Below are 24586 nucleotides of genomic sequence, written 5' to 3' on the forward strand. Positions count from 1 at the left end.
CTTTTTCTCCTAATGAAAAGAAAAACATTCTTATAAAGGAAGAAGCAGAAAGATTTCTCTCACTTGATATCACAGTTATATTTCTGATATGTTTTGTTAGAGTATCAGTTCTGCTGCTCAGTCTTTTACAACCACTGTCTTGTGGGCATATCAGCTTGTATCATGAACCAACACCTTTTCTTCTGCCTGGAACTATAATGTTGTTCAGTGAGCAATCTGATGTTGGATTTTCTAACTCTGGATGTGTTTTATGTTTTACATGAAAACCAGGGTTGATAGGTGTTTTGAGAAGGTGATTTTAAAACTGCTTTTGTGTTCAAAGGGCTCTGTGCCACAGGTAATCCGAGCATCTCCTGAGCAAGGGATAAAATATCTTTCTTTGTTGCAAGGGGTAAAAGGAATAAAATACTGCTCTGATACAGAAGGTCCTAGATGACCTTCTGATAAAGTAAGACCCAGATGTAGAACAAGTCCTAACACTGGTGAAGTGGTTGTTCTGCACTTTCAGATACAGCATAGGGAATAAAACGAAGAAAAAATGACCTTTTGCTAATGATAATGCATTCATGGGTCTGTTTGCACAGCTCAACATGATATGCCTTTGTGAAATTCTGTCATTGAGTGACACATGTCAGATGAAGCTCTTAAGGGATATCTGGCACCATAGACACAACAATTATATGTTTGATTGCACAGAATAGAGTATCAAATGATGCCAGCAGCTCCTGTTAATGTCAGAAGTTAAATTCAAGTCCAACTCCCAAGCAAGTTTTACATAGTTTTTAGAGCTGTCATTCTATGATATCCTGTCTTTGCTTCCTCTTCTTTCTAACATAATTTTTTTCTTCTGGCTTCATTCTTTGGATGTGTAGTATCAAGTTGTATAATCAATGTACTATTAAATTGTAGAGCTCTATATTTGGATTCCATGCTGCCAAAATCTCAACCTGACCAAGAGTCACACTCAGAGCTGACTTTTGGGTTTCTGTTACAGCTGTATATCACCTACAGGCAGTAGGTGAGGCGAGCAGATCTTAGGATTATTTACATTCATGTTCTCGTCTGTGCCAAAAGCAGGTATCAGCACCTGCATTTGTGTCATCAGCTCTGAGATGAATGGTTTTACTTTGCAGCACAGAGTCTGTAAAGTTGCTTAAAAATGTTAGAAAGGCCAGTCTGATTTACTGCAAAGTCATATAATGACGGCTGTAGGTATGTGAGAAATGATCTTGGAACTAGAATCAAATCAAATAACAAACATTCTTATAAAATACAGTCGGGACTTATTGTTTATTGCTATTTGGGGGAAAGATGTGTGCATGTAAGTGCACATCCACATGTCAAGATAAACCTCTTTATCAGCTCATACAGCTTATGTTTGTTTTCTATGTTGTGGCATGGCATTTGCTAATTAATTACATTTTACACAACTGCAGAACATTTGTTGTGTCTCAGTGCGTGTGAAATACAACTGATCTTCACCAAGCAAGAAAGAGAGCATTGTGCTGCTTTGAGGAGCTGTGTCAAGCCCTTGGGCTGGAAAATTCTGGAAAAGACAGAATATCAAGAGAAACAGATCCAACTGTGTATTTGCACTTACTGATTTTAACATCAGCACTTGATATCAGGGACTAGCCTAGTGATGGTTTATTTCTTCTTTCCAATGGTTTGAGAATTTTGTTTCACAGCCTTGAAACAAAGCATTTTAAAATCAATTTGTTACCCCACAAAGAATTTTTTTGGGAACTCTGATGGTTGTTTTTTCCAGCAGTGAAGTTTCTGTTCAGTTTTTATCCATGGCAAGCACCCAGACAACCTGTCTCCTGTCTTTTTTGTTTTGTAGCAGTCTGACAGCAGTATCTGCTTCCAAGACTTCATTTAGATTGACATTCATGAGCAGAAGGTATTCATTTCACCTTCACAGTGCCCTCCCCAAAATCAGCATGATGTTGTGCCACATACATAATTTATCACTTATCCTATGACAGTAAAACTACACAAGGATATCTCCAACATTATCCAGGGTGACAAGAGAATGATTTTTTTTTTTTTCTGTGTCACTGTTTCTGTCACACTGTTTATCATGATGAAAACACTTTGTCCATGAAAATCACCTGACCTGTTTGATAACCTTTGTCAGAACATTAACCAAACATCAACCTGAAGCATATTTTCAGGCCTACATTTCTGCCATGGCTCATCTCGACTTGCTAACTTCAGTGTAACAAATGGCAGACAAGCAGACAGACAAAGGTGTGGAGATGGCATTGCTCACTGGTAGCATGTTGATTTTTACAAGTGAAGCAGGGGAGTGTAGTCTGTGTACGTGTTAATTCCCCCGATGGTGCCTCTGCTGTGATTGCCAGCAGGGCTGAATACATCCTTTATTTTTAGTGCCCAGATCCCCAGTGAGAAGCAGGACACAATCTTGCTTCATCTGAGGCCAGAGGGAAGATGTTTCTTTGAATACTTGGGGGTGGTCTTCTCCCAAAAGCAAAAATGGGGTGAGCCTGTACACTTGGGCATTTTCCTGATACATGCCATGATTTTGGTACCCTTGTCTCCTTTCTGGCCCACCACAGCACCTGTGTCGAGATTGGCAATTCAGGTTTGGTGGTCAAGGGTAATTTGTGTGAGTAAAAAGTTTATAAAAGTTCTGGAAGAGATAGGGATGTAAACAGCACATGCTTCCCTAATCAGAGCTTACAAACCCGTTCCTTTTTCCCAGGAAGCTCTTGAATTGCAATAATTACTTAATTATTTCTAGATAGTCGATAGGAGTGTGAAACTCCTAAGCTCAGCTAGCTTCAGTCCTTTCAATGGCCAGTCATATGAAAAGAAAAAAAAATAAAGGAAAAAAGTATTAAGGTTTTCTTTAAAGATTAAAAATACGTATCTTTTAAGTACAGCTTTTGAGTAAGATTTTATTTTCCAGCAGATAACAAACACCTTGAAAAGGGTTCAATCTATAACAGCTTCTTTTTTTTTCTACTAATTAAGATAGGAGAAAATACATATTTTTTTGATAAAATGTTCTTTATTTCAGTTTTGCAGGAGTTATGTCAATGTAACCACGTGTTTATATAAAACAAAAATCAAGGTATGTTTCTGAAATTATTGCTAATACTTTTGATTCTTATTTCTACATTCTCTTTTTCTTATAGTCTTTTTTCTGTAACTGAAATAGCTTGACAAACTCATGTATTCTTTTGTATGACTGAAATATGTAGTTTTGATTGAAGAAAATAGGTTTTCGACATTTTTCTTGCATGTCATTGCTTTTCAATGACAGTGGATAGATGAGATTTTTAAGAACTATTTCCTCTTGACAGTGTCTCCCATTTAAATACCTATTAGATTTCTTTCATATTATGTTGCACTGGAACTTGCTGTTTCACTGTGAGAGAATGAAAACCTAATGTTATTTTTCTAACTATCAAAGGTGATCACTTTTAAATAAGTTCAAGTGAGCTGCTCAGAGATAAGAAATCTGTACTTAACTGTGAAGTAATTGAAAGAAAATATAATGAAATTAGTGCTGAGAATGCTTTGTTTGGATTGAGTCCATCACTATCAGCCAGTTGCCAGACAGGGTTTTGAAAACTGAACTTCATTGAATAATTATAGTATGATTTTGTAAACCATGGTTGCAGCACCAATCACAGTGTAGCAAATTAACTGCTGGGAAAGTAAATATATAGTTATGCCTCAGTAGCTGTAAAGTGCCTCTGTGCTCTTCCTGAGACTGTCCCTTTTAAGAGCAAAAATCTACATATTTTGGAGTTCATGTAGCTTGCCTGTATTTTCTGATGGAGTGGAGATAATGTCCCTGAGGTCACTTTCATTTTGTTGCATTAAGGTAAAGGCCTGTGAAAATGGATTAAGAATGAGACTTAAATTTCAAAAGCATTACTGTAAAGTGTATTTGATGTGAAAATGGCTTTTTGTTCATATTCCAATTATTGTGTCCATTAGATACTTTATTGGTTAAAAAAAAGCACCCATCAGTGAATTGTAATGGATACCTGAATTACTTCTCACCATCTTTTCTATTGCACTATTGTAGCATTCTGCTTGGAGCACAACATTAGTTTTATTTTCTGGAGAATAACATTTTCTTCAATCCTGTGACATTTTAATCAAGAAATGAAAACATAATATTTATACTTCTGCTGAAAAACACAAGCTTATTCTTTCTTACTAACTTCTGTAACTGAATTTAAGTACAAATACTTCTCACACAATTCACCGCCAGCAACATCAAACGCATGTGAAACCAAAATTAAGATTTAAGGAGAAGATTTTCAATGGCATGTCTCACTTCACATTTCCTTTTCCTTTTGGAAATCTCTTCTGCTTAATTGGGGTAGAATGACCCATTTTAAGTTAATTCAGTGTTATTATATTAAGTAGAGCACTCTGAATGTTAACAGCTGAGCACTGGCAAACTGGAGAACCAAAGTGATTCTGATTTCACTGATGTATCCAACACTCCTGGCTACATTTTGGGCTCCTGTGTAAGTGAGGAGATGTTCGCTGTGGTGTACAGGGATGCCTGAGGTGCTCACGCTGTGTTTGCAGCAGGACAGGGGTCAGTTTGAGTGCAGGGATCAGTGAGGTATCCCTTCCCAGGAGCCAGGGATGTCTGGGGACACCAGCCTGGAGGGGTTATCGCTAGCCAGAGAAAGAGGCTTGCAGGGGGTCAGTTCCTGGGGGATGAGTAGAGGGTGTGATGGGGATTGCCATGGCAACAGGCTCTGGGGAGCTGCCAAGATAAAGAGGGAGGTGGAATGACAGAAAAAGCCTGGGACAGGCAGCGTGAGGAGCTGATGAAAGATGTCCCAAGGGTGTAGCAGGGTCTTGGAGAAGTACGTGGCCTTGGACCACTGACTTGACACCGTACTGGGGGCATGCAGCAGGCTGGGAGAGGAGCTTGAGGCCTGGGTAGATGTGCAGAGCTGCCAAAGGTGTGGAAGTGCAGGCGGTGAAGCCTCAGGAGCCAGCTGTGCCTCACGCCACAGGCCTGAGGGCAGCTGAGATGCCCATGGCTTTGCAGGAACTGGTCGCTGCGGTGGAGACTCTCTTTAAATGCACGCTCAGGTGGAAAATCTGAGTTGTGCTCAAGGGAGAAAAATTACCCTTTACCTCAAAACTTTAACTTAAATTGTAAATTGGCACTGTGCTTCACTTGGGCCTGTGTGGCAGGCATCAGCTAGAGCTGCCCTTTTAACAGTGGTAGGAATTGTACACATGTGAAAGATCACTTTGGTCTCTGTTATTAATTATTTAATAAGGACTGATGAATGAACAAAAAAGATTGAGTGCCTTTAAGTATGGAACTTAGACATTTCCCTGGCAAAGCTTTAATATTTGATGCAGAGATTGTTTTTATGAGCAAACATATGGTCACAGCAGGTGTTAACTAAAATGGGCTGAGAAGGGACTGTGATTTCCCTTCCCTCCCCCAGTCCTCCAGCCCAGAGGATGTGCTGCCCACGGCGAGTTCTGCTGAGCGGTGTGAGAACCTGCAGCACAGCTCCCCTTCTCCTTTCCCATGTGGGTTGTGTTTCTCCGTGGCTGCTGTGGCAGCAAGCTTAGTCTGTAGGAGCAGCATGTACCTCCACGATTTATTTCTCCATTTCCAGTTTCACACACAAACTTCCTGGGCGCAGTTCCCAGACAGGATGGTTTGGCACAGGCTCGCTGCTGATGGATACGTCAGGAGGTTGTGAGGAAGGCGAGGAAATGCACTGTGCCCATAGCTGGGAATGTGATGGAGAGCTGGTGCCTGAGGAGCCCTGTCACCCGCTCACCCTCAGTAAACACCAGTGCACAAAACAGCTCTGGAGAGCTCACACAGGGCAGTGAGCCCAGGGCTAGCCTGGGGGTCATTGTGGCCCTGCAGCGGGGCACAGATGGCGGTGCTCTGCACCCAGCTGCCCCAGTGTAGCGCTCCAAGTCCTGCTTTAGAGGTGTGAAAGGAAAAGTTGTCTCCTTTGGGCCGGCTGCTCTCAGTGCCCCCTGCAGCCCAGTGTACAGCAAGGCCCGTAGGCAGGAGTGTGCACAGCAGCCATTTGCCTGAGACAGCCATTTGCCAATGGTGCCCGCATGTGGCGGCTGTTTGCCCGAGGCAGCCATTTGCTGGTGGTGCCCCTCATGTGGTGGCTGTTTGCACGAGGCAGCCGTTTGCTGCTGGTGCTCCTCATGTGGCGGCTGTTTGCCCAAGGCAGCCATTTGCCGGTGGTGCCCCTCATGTGGCAGCTGTTTGCCCGAGGCAGCCATTTACCAATGGTGTCCTTGTGTGGCGGCTGTTTGCCTGAGGCAGCCATTTGCTGGTGGTGCCCCTCATGTGGCAGCTGTTTGCCCGAGGCAGCCATTTGCCAGTGGTGCCCTTATGTGGCAGCTGTTTGCCCAAGGCACCCATTTGCTGTTGGTGCCCCTCATGTGGCGGCTGTTTGCCTGAGGCAGCCATTTGCCGGTGGTGCCCCTCATGTGGCGGCTGTTTGCCCGAGGCAGCCATTTGCTGGTGGTGCCCCTCATGTGGTGGCTGTTTGTCTGAGGCAGCCATTTGTCGGTGGTGCCCCTCATGTGGCGGCTGTTTGCCTGAGGCAGCCATTTGCTGGTGGTGCCCCTCATGTGGTGGCTGTTTGTCTGAGGCAGCCATTTGCTGGTGGTGCCCCTCATGTGGTGGCTGTTTGTCTGAGGCAGCCATTTGCTGGTGGTGCCCCTCATGTGGCGGCTGTTTGCCCAAGGCAGCCATTTGCTTGCAGAGCCTGGTGTGGGGTGGCCATTGGCTTGAGGCAGATATGTACCTGCACATGGTAGCCATTTGCCTCAAGCAGCTGTTTTCCTGAGGCTCCTGTGTGGTGGCCAGGAGGTGGCTGTTTGCCCAAGGTGTGCCGCATGTGCAGCAGACATTTTCTGGAGGTAGCTGCGGTGCTGGTTTCATCCCTGAGGGAACAGTGTGTCCTGCAGGCTGTGACCTGGACACAGTGACGGGGCAACAGTGCTGCTAACATCTGAGAGCAGAAGATTGATGACAGCCAAGAGATGACAAGGACAGCTCAAGACAGCTCTGTGCTGCTCTCTGACCCATCATATATGCAAGCAGAAGGCAGCCTTTGAGGAACAGCCATAGGGAAACACTGATCTGGAGTTACTGATCTTGGGAAATCATGAGGCTTTATAGGGAGGGTTGTGTTGGTGGCTCTACTTCTTGCACTTTGAGGTCTATCTCTGCCAAAAGCTCACCATTTTGTTCCAGTTCCACCAAAAGTAGTAGTCACCCAAGCTATTGAATGCTGTAAGGGAAAATAAGTACCCTGAAGCTTTGTTCTGTTCTTCTAACAGGCTTGGGCTTAATTTCACAAGTTAGTAGAGAATCAAGAGGATTCCCAGAGGATCACCTCATAATACTGAAATAATGACATCATTTACAAAGGAATGAAAAGTAAAGCCATTGGGAATAATATATACCAAATTAAACACAAATTTAGAAAAAACACTGAACTATGGTATGGAAAAACTTCTTTTTACAAATAGACCTTGTGATTCTTGATCTATGAAGATAAATAGGTGCTTAGTTGAATGGAGATGTGCCACAGTGGGGGCGATGGTGGAGAGGGTGCCGTGACCTTCCCAAAGAAGTGTCCTGAGAAGGACTGCTTGGGGGCACTGGCACATCCTTCTCTTTCCCTGGAGAGTGATTTCTAGGCCAGTGGCTAGCTCAGCAGCTCTTCTAGGCGGCACAGAAAAGGGACTGGAGCACTGTATGGCAATACCCAGAGAGAGATGCCTTTATTGAAAACAGGGCCCTCTGTGCAGGGAGTCAGGGACAGTCGTGCCCTGAGCAGGGGGAAAACTGGGGTTTGTATAGGGAAAGAGAGGGGCAGGGAGAAACTAGTAACAAATACAGTACAAGTAACTTGGTGGAGTGGCAGGGAGAGAACCAGTGAGTTACAATAAATCAGACGTACAGCCTGCAAAGGCCTCTGGGTGGGAGATTTTCTCACTCTGAACTAAAGTACCCTGCTCAAGGGTTGGCTCTCCAGGGCAGTGCCACAACTTCTTTGCTGGCCCTTTCTCTGGTCCCCACAGAGATGCTGTATCATTTGTCTGTGTTTTAGTCCAAATTTTAATCACACACACAAAATAGTTGTAAACAAATAACTATGCATCCTTATTTTATTAAGAGCTCTGATCCAGCAGATCCCTTTAAATGTGCAAGGAGGAAGAAATCACTGAGAAGACCAGAGAGAATAAAGTATGATGCTTCAGTAAGTAATACTGCAGAGAGAGGAAGAGGAAAGACACAAGTTCAGGAGGCTGTTGGAAGTCAGGAAGAAGATGGGAATGGATAACAGCATAAGGAGAGTCATAGTGAACAGCCAAAAAATGAGTGAAGAAAATGTCAGGTGAGGAATGGTGCTGGATACAGCGTTGTCATGGGAGAGTCAAAATTGCTTGTGTGTGGGAGATGAACATGGGTGTCTTGAATACTCTCAAAAAGCCAAGTGCCATGTCAACCACAGTGCCTTCACTTTGTTGCTTGGCACCTTATTTATAATTGATTTCTCCTAGAGTTTGTCCCCTTGTGACTGGCCCAGTCTGGATTTGCTTGTATGTGGGACTGCCCTTGAAGGCTTTTCCCAAACAGGTGCAAAACCTAATGGTGCCTGGTTGCTTGCTTATTCTGCTTCACAAGTATCTGAAAGTACTGCTTATGAAAGGCTGTGTGCTAAAGCTACATTTACTCCTCTGGGCAGCATGAAAGAATAACCCATCTGTTTGGACAATATACCATTCTATTCCTTGCCTGGAATAAAGTTTAGTTTGTAAACATCTGTGAAATCTGAGAGCTCTTGCAGTGCAAGTACTGCCTCACTACCATTTTCCAGAGGAAAATGAGGAAGAGGTGGCAAAACTTCCATTGGGATGGGAGAAGATGGTGCCCTGCTGCTCCCTGGGGAGTACTTTAATACTCTGCTGGAAGTGCACTGTCTCTTGCTCTGGGTGACACCAGCTTCTTCCATCTCCCCTGGAGAAGTCTGAAATGAAGTTACTGCATGCAGAATCTCCATAAATAATGTGAGCTGGAAAACCAGGCAGGAAATAAACTCATCTTTCCGGTGAGACATATAGTCTTGTCTAATACCTGGGGTGTATCATCTGAAATCAGATGAGATTTTCAGAAAAACTCCCTAGTCAGACACTGTTTCTTTGTGTCAGAGTAACTTTTCTCTCTGGATTTACATCACCTGGTAGATGCCTCCAGGAGGGAAAAGAAATCCTTTTAAGTCTTGATATAGCCACAATCATACAATTGAACTTTTTTTTTTAATACAGTAGCTGTTGCAAATGCTGTACTGAAAAGATGCATTTCTTTCTCTACAATAAGCTCTGAAGTCAAGCTCTGTTATCCAGGTTGTTGTTAGTATTAGGTCTGGCTTATTGGTGAGCATTTGTGGGGAAAAACCAAGGCAGAACAATAATAATTCAGTGATGATTACCTGGATTGAGACAGCTTTGGTCTTGGCTGTCATAAAAGGGAATATTCAGAGTTGGAGTATGCAAAACTGGACATTTGTTTATGATTAAAGAAAATGAAACATTGGGAGCCCCCTTTGTGGTATAAGTCTGAGTATATTGTAATAAATAATATGATTATTATTTTTCTCATAGACTTCACCTGTTCTACATGTTTTGAACTTTCAATTTTAGACTTCATCTGCAATGCTTAGTTTGAAGAAGCTTAGTGTACTTCTGTCTATCAGAATAGGTAACTATTCTGATCTGGCTGTGGATTAGTTGGAGAACATTGGGAAACTGTTACAGTGGAGTAAAGTAGACAGAGAAGATTTTTATTTAGCTCAAATCCCAAATTTGGGTGACAGTTTTTCTGACTGCCCACAGGATCAATTGTATAGATGACATAAACAAGAAAGTTCATGTTGCTAGCTGTGGACTGCTGAAATGGCTTCTCATATCAAGGTCCATAAATCAGTTTTCCAGCCTCCTTGGAATACAGGGCATGATTTCACCTAGTGATCCTTCATCATTAACGGAAAGGCATCCACTCATTTGAAGATATTAGAAACAGAGGGAACATGCTGTTTCTTTTCTTATTTCAGCAGTTTATCATTCTTACTATTAAAAGCTTTATGTAATTTCAGTTTGCCTCACTTTGGGGCTTTTTTTTTTGTCATTGGGTCTGAGACTTACTCTGCAGGATTTAAGAGCCACAATTACAGGTAAGTTTTCCTTAAAGAAATTGTAATCAAGGCAGCTTTTTTAGTTTATATTCTTTATCTCTTTGATTCAAAAACCTGTTCTGTGTGTCTTTCTCAATTTTTCAGTGTCTTTAAAACATCACAAGTCCTATGTGCAATATTTTATTATGGGTCTCAACAGTGCTTCAGAGGTGAGCAGAACCACTTCCTGATCTCGTGTGGCTTCTCAGCTGTGCAGCCAGGGATCATACTGGAACTCTAAAACTGGTGATTTTAGAGTTGCTGCTGTGCACAACAGGGGCCCCACTCTGTAGGTGTGGATGACAATCTTTATTCCTAGCTTTATAATTTTGCATTGGGGTGCAGTACAACTTCTGTGGGTTTTTTGTGTAGGCTCAGTTTGTCAGCCATATGGGTACATTCTGATTGAATACCCTCTGTTGTTTATGATTATTACTGTGTTTGCTTTTAGCTGTATTTGCAGGGATGCAGTATTTACCTCTAAACTGTAAGTGGTGTGTCATCAGTGGGGTTGACTCCTGTTGTGTCATGGTGACATCTAAAAAATGTTTTTAGTATTTCTTTTCTTCCTTTTTCAACACTTAGGTACTTAGTAATTTTTTAATCCATTAAATTAAATCTATATTTCAGGGCCTTAAAAAGCTTACAAAAGTCTGAGCATTTCTGCTCTTGTCTTTATCAGCCAAACTTGTAATCCCATCGAAGAGCGAAGCATCTTTGGCTCGGCAGGAACTGCTCTTGGATAATAGGCTACAGAGACATTTTGAACAGCTGTTTTGCTTGAGAATTAAAACATTGTGGAATACTGTAACTAAAGAGGCTTTAAATGTTTCCAGTCCTTTAGTGTTTTCAGATATCCATGCAGGTTAATGTTGGCATCCTTTCTAAGTGTGCATGTAGTTTATTGAAATTTGGATGATGTTTTGGCCAGCTTCACACATCTGGCCCTTTTGCTCAAATTTTTATACAAACCTTGTGCTTAAGAGTGGATTTTGGCATCAGCTTGACCTACTTTCAGTAAATTTATTTCTCCCACCCCCAGGCAAAAATGTGACAGGTTTGCATTTTTAACAAAATGGACACTGTTTGACTGCATTGCTGTTCATTCCTCATGATGCTGAAAAATTAGAATGTAGAGTGAATTTATTTTTCTTTGTAAATATTTGTTTTGTACCCATTAAGCACCTGAAGGCTCAAACTGACCTGAATTTGCATTTTACTTTCTCGGAGTTTTTTAGTCTTGTAAGTATGTCTTTACAGGTATTGAAAAAATTGAGAATCTCTTCTATGAAACAAGTAAACTAGTTGTTTGTTATAAGTCCACATGTATAAACCCTGCCCCCAAAAGCTGTCATTTCTGCATTTTGCAGCACAAAGATATCTGTGTTGTAGGCTGATAGCACCATCATAAGCTCACTTTTCTCTTGCCTGCATCTTTATTTGATGTTAAGGTAAAATAACATGAATTCTTTATCAATCTCCCTACCTTAGCAATTAGCAGAGACTTCAGGCTTCAGAAGAAAACCACTTCTGAAAAGTATGAAAAGTATGTACAGACAATACAAGGGCAATGTCAGAGTAATAACAACTTTTGTTGCCTCCTTTGCCTGTTTCTGTTCATGTGATTGACTGTGATTTGTTTATCAGTTGTGCTTTTTCCTTGCTTGCTTATGGCTTGTTTGTCTCTGTGCAAGTAGCTAGAGTGCTCCTGTCAGTAGTTCTGTTGCCTATGGAACGCTTTCTTCTGAGATCAAAGTGTGCTTCAGCTGTGTAGCTATCAAACAACTCTCTGCTCCATCCTCACTGTGCAGAGGAAAACATCTATTTCCATTTCTTTTTGCATGGATAACTTCTGTGGAAATCAGCTGTTTCATGGGCACGCTACAGCTTCAGCAGCAGTATAGCACGAAACAAAGTGCAAAGTGGGAAAAGGAATTAGCATATGAGTTGATCTTATCTCATGTTTAGAAATGGAACTTTTTTGCTCCTTCTTTATAACAGTCTGCTGCTAGAAAACTAGCAGAAAAAATCATGGAGGGATTGTGCACTAACTCTGTCAGTGGCAAAAAGTTATCAGTTTTTAATACTAGAAATCGGGTCAAGGTATTTGCACTTCCAAGCCCTATAAAAGGCTCTTTCTCCTTTATCATGAGGTCTCTAATTATGATACGTAAGAACAAATATTTAGTCTCAAATATAGCTAGAGGCATTTTGGATTTATCAGAAATGGATGAGAGAAGAGTAAGACACTGAGGTAACACTAGCACTTCGGCCTAGAATCAGACACAGAAGGTTTAAGCTTAATCCTTGATTCTACAGAGCTCAAACTGCTATGATTCATACCCAGCACAGCACTTAAGCACATACATACCTCTAAGCATTTACCTCGTTCTACAGGGATCTGTGAGGAATGCTCATGAATTTAAAGACCAAGAGGAGACAGAAATGGTTTGTTAGTGCAAGAGTGGAATGCTTGTAACTTTGCATTATCAAGCCTATCTTGCTTTTTGTGTATTTTTCTTAAATTATTTTTAAATTTAGCTATTATAGTGTGGACTTTGCCCTGTCTCAAGGCTTTCTGTTTTTATGTGTGTTTTTCATTGAGTTAAAAACATAAAAGATCGTGGTTTTCTTTTGTAAAGAAAAAGGAATGTTTTCCCTTGTGTATTGTTGCACTGACTTTGCAGGCAGAGAGGAGCACCAGGGGAATTGTTAGTGCATATGTTAACTCTAAAACCTGCTTGCATCCATGGAAATCTTTTATGCATTTTATTATAATCCAGCTGTGCAGTTTTTGACAGCACTGCAGGTACAGTTGTGTCTCAGTGATTACCTGACATGGCTTCTGCTGGCCAGGCAAGCTCACTCAGAGCCCTGATGAGTCGACATTGCTGCGGACATATCCCCTGAGATAAGCAGGAGGCCTGAGGAGTGTAAGCTGGCCAGAAGCTGTGTGTCATTACCTCAAGGAGGTCTATCTCTCTGTAGTGATTTCTTTTTCCTCATGCAGTGCAGAGAGAGGTGTTGCAGACAGGGAGAAGGAAGAGCTGGTCTTCACATTATGCAGAGTGAGTAGTGGAAAACTTAGCCCACAGCTACAAATAAAGACTTTTAGTTGGGCTGCAGATTGCCATCTTGACTGTTGTGTGTGGACATGATTTTCTGAGCCTGAGAGAGTTTTCAGCCTGTCAGTGGCTGATCTGTTTTCCAAGGGAAAGTCTTTTGGGAAACTTTTCTTTCTCAAGGACTGTTTTTTGTAAGTAGGTTTTGGTTCTCAAAACAACGTTGTACAGATGTTCTGGATGTGTTTTTCTCTTGTTCCACCAATGGGACAAGAGAAGTGTTGTTCCTTTCACCAGTCAGGTTAACCTGTATTGGAACATCTTACAAAAGGGGCTGAAAACCCTGAAATGAAGGCTTCTGCCTCCTTGGGATGAGAAACCTTGTCTGTTGTGATGGAACCCAGGCTTCTATTTCATGTCCTCTAGTGACAGCTGTGATGGGGACTCTGTGCCTCTCTTGTCACACAGCTCGAAGAAGTCTGACTGAAACCACTTCTGTGCCCAGGTCTGTGTCTTCCTCGGCTCTAATGAGACTGTGTAATGAACTGCTGCTTTGTGGAGCTCTCCTAGGTCACACTATGGAAGAGTTGCACTTGACAAGGGTAAGTGGTGTTGAAATGGCTTAGTCTAAAGAATGGCTCAGAAGGCAAATGTTTACCACAAATGAATAATAAAGTTCAAAATTTCTAAGGTGGAATTGGTGAAATAATGCAACTTAATGCATTGTTTTGGAATAGTTCCAAATAATGTGCAAAATACAGCACTTCCATTCACACCCTGTGGCTTTTTCCATAAGGATTTATTTATTGACTGCTTTATCGGTATTAGTGGGCAACCAAAAATCAGAGACTGGGCAGATGTGAGAATGTACTGTCCTAAACAGTTGCTATTGAAAATGGTGTGAAAAACATCTTGGATGGGGGAGACTCAGAAAAATACAGAAGTAAATTCACCATTTTCACTGGTTTAAGGTCCACTGCTGACTGTGGAGATGGTCGGATCCTCCTGCTTTCAGTCCTGTTTAGTAAGAGATGAGCAAGAAGAAAAGTTGAAGCATGAGACAAATATCTGTGTTATCAGTGGGCCATGGAGTTTAAGAAATGTCCTCAGGAAGTGAAGCAATAAAAGGTTTCAAAGTGTAAACCAAGAAATTACTTTGGGGTTTGTGGAATGGACTTCTGACCATTTGTCTCTGTGTGTTCTAGCTGTATCAGAGATTACAGTGACAATGTTTTATATACTGATTATTATCAGTGTAAAAGAGATCCATAAGCATAGGTGATCCTTGTATTGTTTTTTACAAGGGGTTCCAGACGGCTTGTGAAAATGTTACAGGCTAAAATTTGGAAAATGTTTTGAGTCGAAAGTTCAAAGGCTTGTTTTGATCCCTATAATAAATACATTATTTTAGGTGAGGTAATAAAGGTGGAGAAAAGGGAGCAAAGATACACACATGAATTATGTTCTGTTGGTGCTTGTAACTATTGCAGTCAGATCAGACTAAGGCCACTGGTCCTAGCAAAAGAATACAGAGCCCTATGGAGGATCCAGGCTTGGACTTGGAAAAAGGGAACTTCTTCTTTAGGATCATTTGTTTTTCCTTTCAACTTTTAAAGAAATGGATATGTTTTATGATTATATGACATGAATATTTTAAAGCAATTCTAAGAAGAAACACAAAGTCACGACTCATGTCCCAGCATGTGTTTTACTTGGCATATGGTTTATGTTTCCTTGAGGTTTCTGTATTAGTTCATGAAAGAAGGCAGTGGTACTTCTGTGCATATACAATTCAGAAGGTTTAAATTCTGTGATTTTGAAGGTGAAGTATAGAGCACTGTTTATGTAGTTGATAATAGTTGCTTTTTTGGGCAGGTTGTTTTTTTGTGAATTCAGTGAAAATTGAAATAGGCTGGTAGTGAGTCAAACAATGAAACACATGGACATTTACTGATAGCAGTCCCCATCCTCTGCTAAGTCACAAAGATAATAGAAATGCTCACAACATAACCTGAAGATTTTTTTTTCCTGACCCTTTGCCATTTAGGAATGTGCTAGCCTTGTAGTAGATCTTCATTTATCTTTCCCACTTCTCTGTAGGTCTTATATTACTATTTTTTTACTTGATTTTTTTTTTTTTTGTAAATAACATAGTACCCTTTATGTGTATAATGGACATTTTTGACAGTTTCATATATATTGAAATCTTTCAGGGGGAAATGATTTAGTATAATAGGGCTTATGTTGTTAGGATCAAAATTGAGTATATACTTTTGATCTATTTTGTAAGCAGCACCATGAAAAGAATTTGCCCAAAATGTCAAAAACCAGTGTTGTAAGTGCTATATTTTCTTACTTCTTTCATTTTCATCACGGATTTTTCATTGGAAGGGAGAGCTAAAGCATTCTGTGACTTACAGCATCTTTGCAGTGGGTGACATTTGGCTCTGTCTGGAGGAGCTGTGGTGTACCAAACAGGGAGAATAAAGGAAGCCCCAGGTGGGTGAAGGTGGTGTTGCCCAGAGCTGTGCCAGGGTGGGCTGAGTTTTCAGCTCTGCTGGTCTGGGTTGTGCAGAGAGAGCCTCATGAGGTGTGCAGGGTCAGGCTGACTGACCTCTCTGGAGCCACATGTAGCTTATGGGGCCCTGCTGCTCTTCAGCCAAGCTTAGAGCATAGTGGTAAAAAAGCTGGGTTTTTTTCTGCAGAGTGCTATCACTTTGGGCTCTCACTTCCTGCTGTATTGCCTGCAGTCTGGAAAGGATCCAAATGGAAAGGTCTTCCCAGAAGATGCCCAGGGTAGTAAAATTAACCCCTCTAGTGGGAAAAAAACCAAGTTTGATTTTTTTCCTCTCTGGTTTTACTGATTGCTGGGTTTGGAGTCTGCAGAAGGCCTTCCAAGTCTGACTATTTGGTTCTTTGTTTTGCATCACTTGAATCAATGAAGGTTCTTGTACTTCACATAGCAATGCTGAAAGGTTCAGGAGAAAATGATCAATCTTGGGAAGTAAATGACAGAAAAAATTGTATGAAAAATCAGGCTCTATTTTCTTTGATTTTTTTTTCCAGTGTTCTTCAGGAAGTGGAGCAGCTGCCGAGGACCACCTGCCAGTGCAACAAGGGGTTTTCTTTGGCTAGGTGTTCCTCCTGCATCTGCAAATGTATGTGTTACTTTGCCCCTTGAGGTCTTTCAGCTTCCTTTTAGGCATGGCCACAGCTTGTTATTTTTACCACTCAGCTGATTTATTTCAGTATAAAAAAATGCGAAACGCTTATTTAGTACTTTGCAGGCTGATTAAGAAGGAGAATAACTTACTACTATTGCTGGAGCACAGAGTAAATGAGACTTACACTGGGATTTGGGCATAGAGCTCTGTGACAGAGACCTGTGAAGGAGCAGAGCCGTGAGGAATCTGGGTATGGTGATTGTTGACCTGGTGGAGAGAGCGAGTTCTGCCCTTGTGCTTGAGACTGACTAACGGCAATATCTGAGTGGCAGCATGAGAAAAATGCTGCAGTGAAATGGAGCAGGAGCAAATGGGCTGACAGCAGTGTGCAAGTCTGCTGTGGCTTTTAAGATGTGCATAGAAGACTTGAAAGTGGTTAAGTGTAAATGCAGGAATATACTTTGTTAGGGATTTAAATTGTGATGTGGCTCCTTGATGGTGCTTGCTGTCCTCCCCTGCTTGCCAGCTCTGGTTCTGCAGGCTGGTGCCTCTGCTGAGCCCTGGACTGGGAGCAGTGCTGGGGGCTAACAGAGAGTAGCAGGCTGCTGGAGCATCACTGGGTAGCAGTGATTCAGCAAGGGGATATATGCCCCTGACAGTGCTTATGTGCATCATCAAGGTTCTTGCAGCAGAGGTGAGTTCAAAACTGGGTCATCTCCCTCTGCTAACTCTCTTCTTTGTCTTTTAAATCGTATTCACAGTCTCTAGCTCTTGTCACTGTTTGGCTGGCCAAAATATAGTTATTAGAGGTCAAGGATTTCAGTCAAGAGAAGGAACACTAGTTATTTTAGAATCATTTGAGAGACAAATTCTGCCATTTAAACAGCCAAAATTCCATGGCTCTGAGAACTGATAAATAGCTGCTTTAGAGGGGTGGTAAGGCTTTGAAAATTGTGAGGCATGGGATAGTGGTAGAGAAAGAAAAGCAAGAAGCATCCACCACTGGAGATAAAGGGGAGAATTACAGAATACTGGTCCACTGACAGTCTCATGTGTGAATGTAACCTAATTTTTTGTCCTTAGAATAAGTCAATTTGGTGCTTGTTATTTTGGTATGATACATGAGTAAGCTTAAAGAAGAGAGCGAAGTCTCTCTGCTTTCTCACTTTTCCTCATAAAATACTAATACATCAGTAGGATCTCAGTATGCTCTTGGCTTTCCCTTGGGGCTCTTTGCTTTATAGAGTAGAACTTCAGAAATTATTCACTTGCCATGTGTAATATATATTAAAACATGATGCTGTGAAAACACTTAGATCTTGACTTGTACTGTAATACATTAACAATTTAGAAGTTACACAGTGAAAAACAGTGGGTGGGATTGGGTTTAGAGATCTTGCCAAGAAATGTTTAACTATCATGTTTTTTCCTGCTAGGGAACTTGGTTGAAGGTGAAGTATACCCTTTCTTCCTCGGTGACAAAGATTTGGGGTTCTGCCTCTACAAGTCAATCTAAATCATAGGATGTGACCCAAAATCTTGTCACTTTTATGTAATGGTAAAAGAATTCCATTTCATGTTGTCAACTTTTCATTACTCTCCGTGTCACAAAAATTGTTCACTTCAAATCTCCTGTGTTCCTGAGCTGAATTAAATCGGCTGGCTTCTGGTTTGATGTAGAATTTGCTCTCTGGTTGCTGTTGTCTTTTATCCTCTGAAGGAAGTTAAAGTGGAAATACAACTGAATGTGCTTTTCAGTAATGAGAGGGAGGAAAGTGTACTTCATATGAGAACAAAAAGCAATCGCAGGAAAGAGCAATTGCTCCCTGTTTGAAGAAAGAAACCTCAAAGAAATAAGCAGTGTTTTCATTAAAAAGAAAGTTATCTGTTATCTCAGTCTGTCATCTTCCACTGCAGAGCTTTCATCAGTAGCATTGCTCATCCTATCTTATTTTCTAGGCAAGAATTAATATATAATAAATTAATAACATTATTAAATGTTGAAGTGAGTTGTTTTGTCAACCACTCAGGTATGAACACTGCCTGCCTGGCTTTGAGGACATTGTTGTTCAGTTGCTTCTCTTGGAAGATCGATGCCCACCAGCAGCACTCTCTTGGTCAGCATGTTCATGGTGTCTCACCAGGACAGTCTCACAGCCTTTGCTAAGGCTGACAAATCAATCTTGACATACTGAGAGGTGGTTCAAATGCAATGGCAACTGGGAAATAATAAGAATTTTAGAGAGCATGACATATGAAGGATAAATTAATGGGACTGTTTTCTGCTAAAGAGAAGGACATGAAGAGGATTGAGGGGGCAGCTTATTGGTACTTAAGTGGTTGTTGGAGACATAATTTGCTGTGTGACTGCTAGGCTGAGCAGCAAGGCATTGGACTTGTGTTGCTGCTCAATTTGTTTCAGGTAGGAAATAGCAAAATGCCCTCATTTCAGTTGTAGATTTAAAAAGGTTAAAGTTATCTGGGGAAGTTGTATGAGTCCTTAGGGGTTTAGGAGCACAGCAGATGATGGTGATGTCAACTTCTTTTCTATTGAATCAGTGATGGAGTCTCCAGAAGTAATTTTCAGTACACTTTCCTATGATTCAGGTTATATGTAAAACACAAATGGTGGAGAAATACAAATGCTATATAAAACCAGTTCTGACTCTTGTGAAGACTTTGATTTAATGCCCTTGTGCTCTCCCTCCATTGTCTGAGTGCCCACACTTACCTTTAATGGGAGTCTTGCTACTGATACTGTAGAAGAAATCTAATTCAATGCAATTGAGTAGGTTCTGTTTCCCCTTTCCTTTTCCGCTTCATGTGCTTAGGCAGGAGAATTCTTTAGATACAGAGATTTTAAGTATTTCAAGCTTCTCTTCTTCCCTATTCAGTGTCATGAAGGAGCAAAAGAAGACCTTATTGCAGGTATGACAAGCAAACAAAATTGACTATGCTTTGGCTGACAAGTACATGCAAAAACTGCCTTTTATTCTCATCATTCAGAAATGTTTTGCCCCTTAGTGGTTCAGTGACTAGCTGTGGAAAGTAATGAAAATGAAAAGATTTTCTGATTAAAAATCCAGGACACTTTCACCGAGCTTTACCCTGAAGGCTTGTGGAAAACTCAGGTCTAAGGGGGTAGCAGAGACTTCCAGGCAAGTAAAGATGTAAAGAGTTTCCTGCTTGTCTGAGAAATTAGACTTCTCTGATTTAAATATTTAAGTCCACCTTTTCTCTCATGACCTTGATTTTAAATTTGCCATTTGAGTATTTAGAACATTCTCCCATTTCCCTGGAAGACAGAGCCTGTCTTATGAGATTTCCATGCATAACTTCAAGCAATTTACATAGAAATGTCAAGGTAAAGCTTGCAATGGCTTTACCTTGGGGGCTCACATATGGTAAACAAAATACAATAGGAGTTGGGTAGTAAAATACGAGTATTCATGAGCTCAAAGAAGGATTTTCTATCTCCCTAGTAAAAAGCTTTGTTTAAATTAATAATTTTATTGATCATTACCTGGCATGAAATGACAGCTGTAGAATGTGCTGAGAATTGAAGATAACTTAGTTGGGCTGTTGTAAAGCAAATTAATATTGACAGTCTGTCTATTTTTCCATGTAATTAAGCAGTAATAATCAAAGCTTAATTCTTTTCTTGGAGATTAATGATGACTTCCAAAATTAATGGTGTGAGGTGAATGCAAGGACCATTAGCCATAGCAAATTGTTAAGAATCCAGAAAACACACTGGGCTGAGTCATTCAATTTGTTTTATGAATGCTGCTTTTTCCTCTATTTATTGGGGAAGAATGGATATTTCTACATGCTAAATAGTTACAGATTTAACAGTTTCATTTGAAGCAGCCAGATGAAGAGTGGGCTCTTGTTTCAGCCACAGTCACATCTGAGAACAAGCCTAGTAACTGCTTCTGGCACCTGAAGTGTCTGCTTTTCACCACATGGGTTCTAGGGCTCATCACTGGTACTTGGTCAAGTCACTATCACTTATGAAATTGCTCTTCTAGTCACTGATAAAAGCAAAACTGCCATGTGGAGTTTTCAGGATCAAGTGCCACACAGGCCTTAGTGCCTGGTAAAGGAACCACATCAGCACTTCCACTCTGTGTGTGCTCAGTACGAGAGACATGTCCAAAATAACTTCTTTCTTTTTTAAAACTCACCCTTAAGTATTTATGTTTTCAGACCAAGTAAAGGATAGCAAAAAAATGTAGTAGAAGCTGTCCATCTGGTTTGCTCCCAGGGAGGTGCAGTAGCATTTACTACACCTCCTAAAAACAATGTTCTTCAGGTGCTGAGTTGAATCTGACACGCAATGCAGTCAGTGGCGTAAATGCTGTTGAGTTCTTTGGTGCAAAATCAAGATGAAAACTCTTACTTTTTCTCTTTTTTCTTTCTTATAATAGCACAAATCAGAAGTAATTTAGTTGAAATCAATGAAATGACGTCTCCAAGAGGTGACTCAAATCTAAGCTAATACCAATTCATGCTAAACTCCTGCCACAGTTCACAATGGAAATACTCCTCTGTCAGTGAGATATGCTGTGGGAAAAATACTTTTTACTAAAGCTTTTGAAGTGGGGATAGTTACTGAGATTTTAATGAGATTTTAAAACTGCTTCCAAAATGTTGTCTTTAAGTTTTAGCTGTGAGAGGTGAACAACCACCCTTTGCTCCTTAGTTTGTCTAGGCAGTAGTAACTGGACACCAGTATTTCACAGTATTTGCACTAACCTCCTTTCCTAGACATTCCTTTGCACCGACTGCAAGTGGCAGCTTTAATAACTTAAGGAATAACTGCAGACAGCTGTAGTGTGAAGGACATCATGAGTATCTCTAATATCAAAAGGCCTGATTTTCACCTAGAAATGTTGAACTCTTCTATGTCCTGCATATTTCTCTTATGCTTGGGCAGATTAGTTTGGGTTTGTTTGAGAAATTAAAAAGAAGTCTGTTTATTCATGTATTTCTTTAGAGCTAATTCTCTTTGAAGACCAGAATAAATCAGTAAACTCATTCAGAAGGGTTTCCTGCATAACACAGCCAAGCATGTTGCAAAGCCAGAAAAGTGGATTAGAGGGTGTGGGGGGTTGGTTCATTGTTTCACTTTCTTACTAAATTCTTCATTACAATTAATTTCTTTATCTTTTGGTAGAAGATTGAGACAACATAAATGACCTGTAACTTACTGAAAACCAGCTAACAAACCAATCCTTCTGTTACTTCTGTAGATGCTACCTTTGTTTTGATCTTCATATGTAGTGGTGGAACAATACACAGGTTTTGGCAATAGTGAAAAGATAGTACAAAAATCATCTTTTCTGCGGCAGATTGCATAGTATAGAGTGGGTCCTGCAGACATTTATGAATGGTTTTAAATGAAAAAATCAGAAGGCTTGAAAAAAGCCTTCACTTAGATTACAGTGTTGATATCAAGTCTCATTAATAATCACGTAAAATGACATGCTGTCTGGTTTTGGTTTGTTGTACAACTTGCCAATATTTTGATTTTTGCACATAGTCTCTTGTGGCAGTCCACTGTGATGATATCCCTGTAATATTTAATTTTTGTTCCTCATGGCTGTTTATTGCAGCAGATAGAGCAATTGCTGAGAGCTTTAACAGATGGTAAAGGAACTGTCTGGAGTCACAGAAGTAAGCAGCAGCATTTTACTTAGGTTTGTACATGCCTAAACATGGTCATCCTATGCTTTTTAACAGGAATCAAAGACTGACCGTCACCTGCTTTGTAGTGCTGGTGATGCAGTAGGGAAAACTTCTGGGATGGCTGCCTGGGCCCTGAGTCTGTCTCCCAGTGCAGTGATGCATTGTCCTGCTGCTTTATTTGCTGTACACATTGCCAGTATTGTACAGGGCCACAGAAGCAACAGGTGGCAAAACAAACTGTAGAAAAGCAAACCTCAGTCTAGTGTTGGTGTGGAACTCCAGTGTGGGAAAGGATTTCCTGCAGTGCTGAGAGCAAATGGGACTGTGTAGCAGCCAGATAGATCTGCATTTCAATATGTCAGTATTGAAATATGCATTTCAATACATGTCCTGCATTTTGCTGCACTGTTCTGGGGCATGAGAGCACCTAAGAAATGTGGAAGCACTGGCCAGAGCATAGTGCTACCAAACAGAAAGCTTTGGGCACATGAAGCTTCCTTTCTTCTAGCCCAGAATAACTCTGGGAGAGTGTGGGTAGAGCTGAATTCAGAGTAGTCCAACAGAAGAATTTGCCACCCCTCAATTTACATCTTTTCCTTCATCTGAACTGCTGTACTATTTTAACTGCTTTTTAGCCAGTGTGCTGGCTGTGGTGAGGATGCAAAACGGTTACAGAGCTTCACAAAAAACCTCTTTTACACTCACTCTTCACTCTGGGTTACCCCACAGACATTACCCCCTGTGCACTGTGGCTCAGGGAAAACAGCCTCTGAACAAAAGGGAACGTGTAAATTCCTCTATTCTTCTGTGAAACTGTACTGAGTCCAATCAAGTGATAAAAAGAGAAGGCTAATGCAGCTGCTTTTGTGTGTAGCACACATGCAGAAACTGCTGCTGTCTACCTACAGCATCTCATGTGGTGTGGAGTCAGAGCAGTGCTATCAGCTCTCTAAGGGCACTAATGCCCACAGCTGCTCCCATCTGTCCCCAGACAAATCTGAGTGCCCTTTCTGCTGTTGGGATGGTGGAGAAGCATGTTCACAGGGAACACTGCAGAGGCTGCAAGTGGCTCCCTTGTGAAGGGGGATAAAATCTGATCTGGAAACACAAGCTGTGGAAGGGGTGTGAGCAGCACTGCTGTGGCTGTTAACCTGCTGGAAAATACAAAGGTTATTCAGTGAATGCTGGCACAGTCCTTCCTTCTGGGTCCTGTGAGATCTGACTTGACTTTTAAAACCTCTCAACTGGCTGTATTTTAAATACAGTTAATTAGAGTATTGCACCACTCTTGGGCAAAACTGCTAGTTCCAAAGCAACTTTGCATTCTTCTGTCACTCACTGGAGCTTTCTGCACTAACAGCTCTGAGAACTTTGTGCCACAGAAATGCTTATTTTCATTGCCCTTCACCACCACAGCTGATTCCTCTCCTGGAAGTCAGGTGAGAATTTCCTGCTCTTCTTGTCAAACAGCATGACGTTTTCCCTTTTAGGCTCTTCTCAGCTCAGTGGAAAAGCAACACAAGTACCCCATAACTCCTGGTTTACTGTTGGACAGCGAGATGAGATGGAATTGCTGTTTGGTTTTCAGGAACTTTGTTGTGTGTTCAGCTCATGGATGAGACTGAACAGGGTAACAGTAAAATCTGTGATTTCCATACAGTTGAGATGATGTCTTCACTGCTGTGGTATCCACTCTGTTATGTGATAGCAGGACACATTTAATGTTGAAACTTGTCATTTTCTAGTGCTGTCAGTAATACAACTGCTCACCGAGACATTGCCATGCTGAGAAACCCAGACAAATGTGCTTTGTTTCTCATTCATTATCTTGCTATGAAATATAAAGATGGATTTATCCAGCTACTTCAAACAAAGTAATTTTCTCTTGTTGAGTCTCACAGAATTCTTTTTGCACTGTTAAGTTTTACTGCAGCAGTTCCCACACCAGGAACCTAATGTAAGTTGTTAAGCGGTTTTGGTTTTCCTAATTTTTTTAAAAGAAGTCTGATCCCTCTCTTGTTACAGTAGGTGAAATGAATATTAGATGACAGTATTATGACTGGTGTGTGGGTCTAGACTGCTACTAAGCTATGCAGTTATTTTATCACCTACTAAAGCTGTAGAAACACCTATTAAAACTGTAAAATCGAAACATTAGAATATGAACAGCATATCCACACCAAGTGTAGCAGTTGTTCTTCATTTGAACCCTCTACATTTTCTGCACTGGAATGGAAATTGGCCAGGAAACCAACATTGAGGCCTTGGCTGTGGTCATTGCTCATACTAAACTGCTGTAGCAGTGTTGGCAAGTACAGCATTGGGATCAGGCATTTGTTTTTTTATCGATGGTGAGCCTTTCAGACTTTCTCCTCAGGATTAACGGAAGAATAGAATTGAAATTATATTACTTTTTTGA

General features: G+C 41.1%; 1 protein-coding gene across 10 annotated transcripts in view; it reads left to right on the forward strand.

The window, feature by feature from the left end:
- Positions 1–24586, forward strand: part of LOC147651982 (uncharacterized) — a 119446-nt gene that overhangs the window by 42446 nt on the left and 52414 nt on the right. The window contains exons 3-4 of one of the 10 annotated variants that reach the window (XR_015290090.1): positions 3047–3100; positions 8193–8414. The exons of 6 other annotated variants lie outside the window; for them this stretch is intronic. The gene's annotated coding sequence lies outside the window, so the exon portion shown is untranslated. Of the gene's footprint in view, positions 1–3046; positions 3101–6076; positions 8415–24586 lie in introns of those variants that run through there. 3 more of the 10 variants (XR_015290089.1, XM_086900638.1, XR_015290092.1) reach the window with 3 other exon arrangements.

Source organism: Cyanistes caeruleus, chromosome 8, assembly GCF_971803275.1.
Source record: "Cyanistes caeruleus chromosome 8, bCyaCae1.hap1.1, whole genome shotgun sequence".
NCBI classification, from domain to species: domain Eukaryota; kingdom Metazoa; phylum Chordata; class Aves; order Passeriformes; family Paridae; genus Cyanistes; species Cyanistes caeruleus.